Raw genomic sequence first — 6,618 nt, forward strand, 5'->3', positions numbered from 1 at the left:
CATGGTGAAATATATAAGCTGTTTAAACTTGGGATTAGAGGGAAATCAATCTTTTGTCCAATTCCCTTTTTTATCCTTAATTATTAAATCAAATACTGATGATTTTATTATTCATAAGAGAAATCATTAAATAAAACATATATGTTATAGTATATTCTATTTTTGCTTATTCCCTTAAAACATGTTATATCAATGTATGATATAATTGATAAATAATCTTAATTGTGATCACAGGTTTGATTCCTGATTTCTTTCTGCATATAAAAAAATGGATCGAAAAATTAGTCTTTGACTTTTGTATGTGGGATATCTTGGTTCACCCAAAAAAAACCATATGCTATAGTCTATTCTATTTTTGCTTATTTCATGCATGGATGCTTTCTCTTTTCGGTGTGTTGTGTTGTTTATGGGTGTCACGCAAGTAAATAGTGTTCGATACCGTTTCGTCCAATCATGCAAATTGTCTTTTAAAATAAAGCTAATATAAATCACATTTCAAAAAAGGATCAACAAACATAATTTGTTTGTTAATAGTTTGTATACACCTTTCAATAATCCATAAAACTGCCTATGAATTATGTTACCAGAACTTTGTCAAAACCCACGGCTGAGGGCTCTATATAAATTACAAGGGAAGAATCAGTTCCAGCACCCCCAAGTAACAAAAAGAACAAAGAAAGGATAAGCGCATGTTTGTTTTTCAGTTGTAAACAGATGTTTGGAGCAAAATGAAGTTTGTAAAAGCATCCAGACCCTTCCTTTTGCAAAACTAAGTTAGTGAACCATTAGATTTACTTTGGAATTCATGCACCGCATTTTGAATTAAAATCCAAACATGCACTAAGAATTTTTCTTTAAAGAATGTTGAAGCAAATATATGTAATAATTTATGATGGCCTGAAGTTTATTTTTTCACATGCACCAAAGAAGATAGAACAGACACAACAAAAATCTAATCCTACTAAGTTAGATCAGCAACATGGATCACATAGCATAGGACTCAGTTAAAAACTAAGAACAAAATATAGGGAAAAGGCTAATGTTATATTATGCAACAAGATTATCATATCGAGAATTCGAGATTCAAATTGTGAATTGTGAATCATTAATCATAACTAGTATTGAATCATAAGATTTAGGGACATTGAAAAGTAACTTCAAATACATCCTATAGAAATAGATAGCCAACCGAATCACATCAAATTGTATGATTCAAATCACAAATCTAAGATTCTAATTACTATGTTGTGCAATACTAACCTACTGTATATTTTGCCAGTAGACATCCAACCTTTTCCCCTGCGGCAAGGACTGTAGTGGCAAATATCCCGACAAGGAGGCAAGTCCATTTTGTGTTATGGTGGACTTCTACCACATTTTCTCCATATCTATAAAATAATAGTAGAAAAAAATGTCTAGCATCAAACTTGACAGAATGACAGTGGTTGACACAACACAAAGTTATACTTGTTAGTTTTAGATGGAGGCATGGAGCCATATTTTTTTCAACACAGTTGGCTGATATAATAATAGATGCCATCATTTTTTAAAGTTCTGAATGAAAAGTCCTTTTCTCAATCTGAACCTCAGCTTAAATAATGTTACCTCATGTACAGGCAATCTCCCCAAAATTGCCCTAGGAGTAATTGGCATTTGTTGCAATGAGTATGCTGGCCAAGAGTTTTCTACCTGCAAATAAGCTAATGATTATGAAAACTTTGCCCTGAAACAAGAATCATATGGACGAATGGCCAACTTTATATGTTAACTGGCATTACGAAAAGGAACTGAGTCTGTGTTCTTCAATAAAAAATGTGTAAAACCATTTTCACTAGTTAAGGTACCACACCATTCAAAAGGAAGCAAAAAGCAGTAGCTAAATTGCAAAGCCTTCTCATTCCAAGCTTTCATCTGATTGAGGTAACATTATCAGAACACGTGATGTTCTAGATCAAACATAAAACATGTCAAATATACCAAGCATGTTAAAGAAGATTTGCTATCTAAAATTGAAACATCAGGGAAAAAAGTTTCAGGAAATGAAATTGGAACTAGATTATGTTTAAAATAAATAAATAGCAGGGAGAAGACACGGGAGTGTTCTAATGTAAGCATATATGTATCTTCTTTTAACAATACAAGCTTCTAATTGCTTTTGCCAAAATAAATTGTTTAGGAATAGAAACTAATAAACCCTACAAGGAAATAAGGCATATCCCAAGGAGCATAGTGAATTAATCAATATACAATGAATATTACCTGCATTGATGACATGCCTCTCCTTTGATTGGATCATATATACGGTTCCCATCTTCATCATATCCATCTACATACAATTCCCAAGTACTCTCACAGTCTCCCAGAAGCTTATCCTGCTCTTCAGTGTAAACTTCCGGGTTTGTACCTTCTGGTATAACAATATCTACTTCATCTTTTTCTTTACTTGCTGACTCACGAAGAGGTCTCTCAGCATAGTTAATTAGTACCAGACTCATTATTCTGCAAACCAATGAAATATTTCAGATATATCTAAAAGATTTACTGAAACATCATGTCAACACAAATGATGAAATGTGATAATGACTAATGGGCATATAAATAATGCCATTTTATGTTTAGACAAAACTTAGCCACAATTCCTCAAGCAATTTTATGTTCTTCAATCAAAACTAGAGTTTCACCTTTAAATAACAATAACAAAAGTTTGCATTGAAGTTCAGCATATATTACCAAAGTAAAACTCCGATTCTAATTGAAAAAACAACACCAAATTTACTTTAAAAAGTGTATACTAGCTTAAATACAAAATCCCTAATATTAAATTTCAAAACACTGATATACAATATCTTAGCCTAGCCATGTTCACGTTCATGTCTCGTTTGCTTCCAAAATGGAAGTGGGTTTCCACTTCCACAGAAAGGGAAAAAAAAAAGGTGACACCTTTGGGGAAATACTAACAAACCAGAAAGAAAGTTTGCTCCTTTTCACGTTCCATTGCGATCAAAACACTTATAAACGAGGAAATTAAGAAAAAAACCTGGAAGAGCGTCTCTGGGATGAACGATGTAACGTTCTTTTTTTACGTAAATAAATTTTAAAAAATAAAATTTTAGGAAAATAATAAAAATTTTATAATTAAATATTTAGAAGAAATATTTTTATTAATTAAACAATAATTTTAAGGTAAATAAAATAAATATATCTTCTTGTAAAATAAAGATGAAGTTTTATTTATTCACTTGATAAGAAGTAAAATATAATTTATTTTTTTTATAAAAAAGATTAACTAATACGTCGAGACTACTCTAGTTATAAAGACAGTTAGTTTACATATTTATCGTACGTATCTATACTCCCTTCTCTCAAATCTTATCTTTTTTTCGTATACACTCAATCCCGTTCCAGTAAAAGTATAATTCCGGACTTGTTGATCGTTACATTGTCGTGAAATTTGAAACCAAGTTTGAAACTCATTTTTGCACATTCTCACCGTTGTGATTTGATTTGTAAAATAACGTGAAGTGAGAGAAATGTCTCTCGCATCATAGCTTTTTTTTTTCATATACACCCAAATATGTTTCAGTAAAATTTTGATCTCAAACTTATTAACCGTTAGATCGTCGTGAAATTTAAACACCAGGTTCAAAATTCACTTTTGCACACATTCACCGTTGAGATTTATGAAATAATGTCCGTAGAGAGAAACATCTCTCGCACGGAGATAGTGAAATAGAGAGTTCAATCCCTTCTCCTTTGCTCTAACGCTTGGAAACCCTAACAGAGCAATCAAAATTTTTTGACAACTGCTAGAAATGCCGCTATCGCTTTCAGACTACACATGTGAGCCCGAAGGGATGAATTTATTGCAATTGAAGTTAGAATGAACGTGTGTAGGGATCCTTAGAGGTTTAAATTAGGGTTTATTTTAGGATGTTTGTTGAATTATAATTCTTCATTTATGTTTATAGTTACGATATTGTTGTGTTTGATGGACCAATTGATGTTCTGATGCAAATTAGTTGATAAAATTGAGTGCTCTTGATGTTTTCGTGTTTTTGACCTATGATTTTGATAATGATTAATGAAATTATTTGAGGGGTTTTACTCCTCATGTTGTAAGAAGCTGTTTTTGTATAAATTGTTTGTATTTTGGATAAAATTTACTAGATTAGCATGATAAATTGTTATATTGAGATCGTGAAAATGTGATTGAAATTGTGAGATACATGTGTATTGAGATATTGTATTTATTGAGTTATGAGCTATGAACTGTGCAATTACACAATTGTAAGACTCTTTATGGGCGACAAATTTTTGCGCGGCGAGTACTATGATGGGATTCACTATGGAACCCTGTGACACCCTCTACCCTCACAAATATAAATAAATAAATAAAAAATCATACAAAATTTATTTAAAAGTTTTTAAACACATTGCATATAGGATTGAGTCTTAGTGTAACTGTTGCATAACACTTGTGTATTGATCAATATTGATTGTTTGAGTGATATTGTGTTTTAATGTGAAAATGAATGAGACGTGTTGTGTTGAGATGTGATGTTACGAGACAAGTGGTGAAATGACGTGAATTGTACTTAAGTAAGTTGTATTTCATTTATATTATATGTATATCTACATGTTGTCTTGTTTCTCTCTATTAGTTAGGAATGTGATAACTCACTCTTCGTGTGTTGTTTGTGTTTGAATCCTGTGATGATCTCGGACTTTGTGTTCGTGAGAGCAGATGCCTAGGTGGATTGCTTTAAGAAACCCTGTGTTAAAGGATGTCGGGAAATAATGCTCTGATAGGATGTGGGGCATGAGTTTTTGTTTAATTGCATGATGTTTTGAGCCGAAAATGTTTCTAACAAGTTTTATTTGGTAATAGTGAAGTGAATATGAACTTTTTACCCACGTGAACTCTTTTATGTTCATTGAATAAAATCTCATTTTATGTAATTTCGTATTTTCATGTATTTTATTATATAAATATGTATATCGGAGTAGAGAGTGTCACAAATGGTTGGGTTGGTGGGTGTTCCTCTTTTGTTTCTTAGGGAGAGAGTTTTTCTTTGGGGGTTTAAGATTGTGAGAAAGGTCGAATAAGCCAAGCTTCGACATTCTCTCTATGTTCTCTTTGATCCTTTGCTCTCTGACTTGCTCGTAACCTTCATTTTTTACCCTTCTTCACTTTCACTCTTGGAGTTTTCATTATTATCATCATCATCTTCACTCTTGGATTTGATGTTTTGTTAGGGTTAAAAGAGAAATATAGAGGAAATAATAGAAAAGAAATAATGTGAAAAATGTGGATTGTTGGATGAATAAAAATAGGAAAAAATTGTAAAAAAAATCATTACTTGTTTGTACAAGTAGAAAAGAGAGTGAATAAATAAATAAACAACATAAAATTAATTTTGTAATAATTAAATATAAATTTTTACTCCATTGTTTTTTCATAACACAATTATTTTTTTTATTTTTTATATTATTACAAATTTATATACATTTTTAAAAATTTTAAAAATATAGATAACCAAAATATGATTTCCAAATTATGACAAAAGATAGATTTTTGAAATGTTGGAGCCAAGATTTTGGCGCTTTCTCCTCCTTATTTCCCTTTCAGTTAAAATGCCACAAAATCCCTCTCATTTTTTTTTTCTTTTTTTCCCTCTCAGTTAAAATGCCACAAATGTTGATTATTGATTTTTTTTTTGTGTGTGTACATTGCTGATAACAAGGTTAAAAAATAGAACTTTTTACAAATTATTCAAATCCCACCACTGAACGACTCTAGTGGATTTGTTAATTATTGAAATGAAACTTTAATTTTAATAAACATTTGATAATATTTTTATGAATAGGTATAAGCAAATTTACTACAAGAATGATAAGAGATAAATTTAGATATTTAACTACATGTGTGACCATATACTAGGAAAATTCATTATAAAAAAAACACCTTTTTATGCATTTATAAAAAGTACTTTAAAAACATAAGTTTTGTCGGACTGAAATTTCAAACTGAAACTACTAATTTTGATTAAGTAATTTGGAAACTATGAGTATGATGGCTTAAGTAAAGTATATAAATCGAATTTTGCATTTGATAAGTTATGGACCTGAGCTTTTGCTCATTTTGTGAAATAAATGTAAGTAATTTATAAATGATATTTCAACTAAGAATTTCTTTATCTTAAAACATGGTACTTTTTACAAATTAATTAAGTTTCAATGTTTTTCCTCTCTTTATTTCTTATATTTAGTCTAAAACAATGTATTTTTAATCCCTCCGTAAAGTGTTTGTATGGAGTAAAAGTAAAAAGTATTTTTCTTTTACTTCCTAACATTCACAAATGAATAAAGATTTTGACTTAAGGAAAAAAGATTGAAGATAGATTAATGCAAAAAATGTATATTTTCGAAAACTAAAAACACATTTAATTTATTTTTAGTATACAAAAATTTATATAGTGATCAAAATAAGTCATAATGTAGCCATTTTTTTTTATCTTTATCTTTTTGTTTTTATCACTTAACCTAAATGAAACTATGTTTTCAACTTTTCACCTAATGTCAGATTTTTCTTCTTCCATATTTTCTGTTTATATTTAT

The 6,618-nt window shown here is 30.0% G+C and overlaps 1 pseudogene; it reads right to left on the reverse strand.

Annotated features, from left to right (window-relative positions):
* Nucleotides 1–841: 841 nt before the first annotated feature.
* Nucleotides 842–6,141, reverse strand: LOC100793087 (cell division cycle-associated 7-like protein; annotated as a pseudogene).
* Nucleotides 6,142–6,618: the final 477 nt, after the last annotated feature.

This window comes from Glycine max, chromosome 7 (assembly GCF_000004515.6).
Source record: "Glycine max cultivar Williams 82 chromosome 7, Glycine_max_v4.0, whole genome shotgun sequence".
NCBI classification, from domain to species: domain Eukaryota; kingdom Viridiplantae; phylum Streptophyta; class Magnoliopsida; order Fabales; family Fabaceae; genus Glycine; species Glycine max.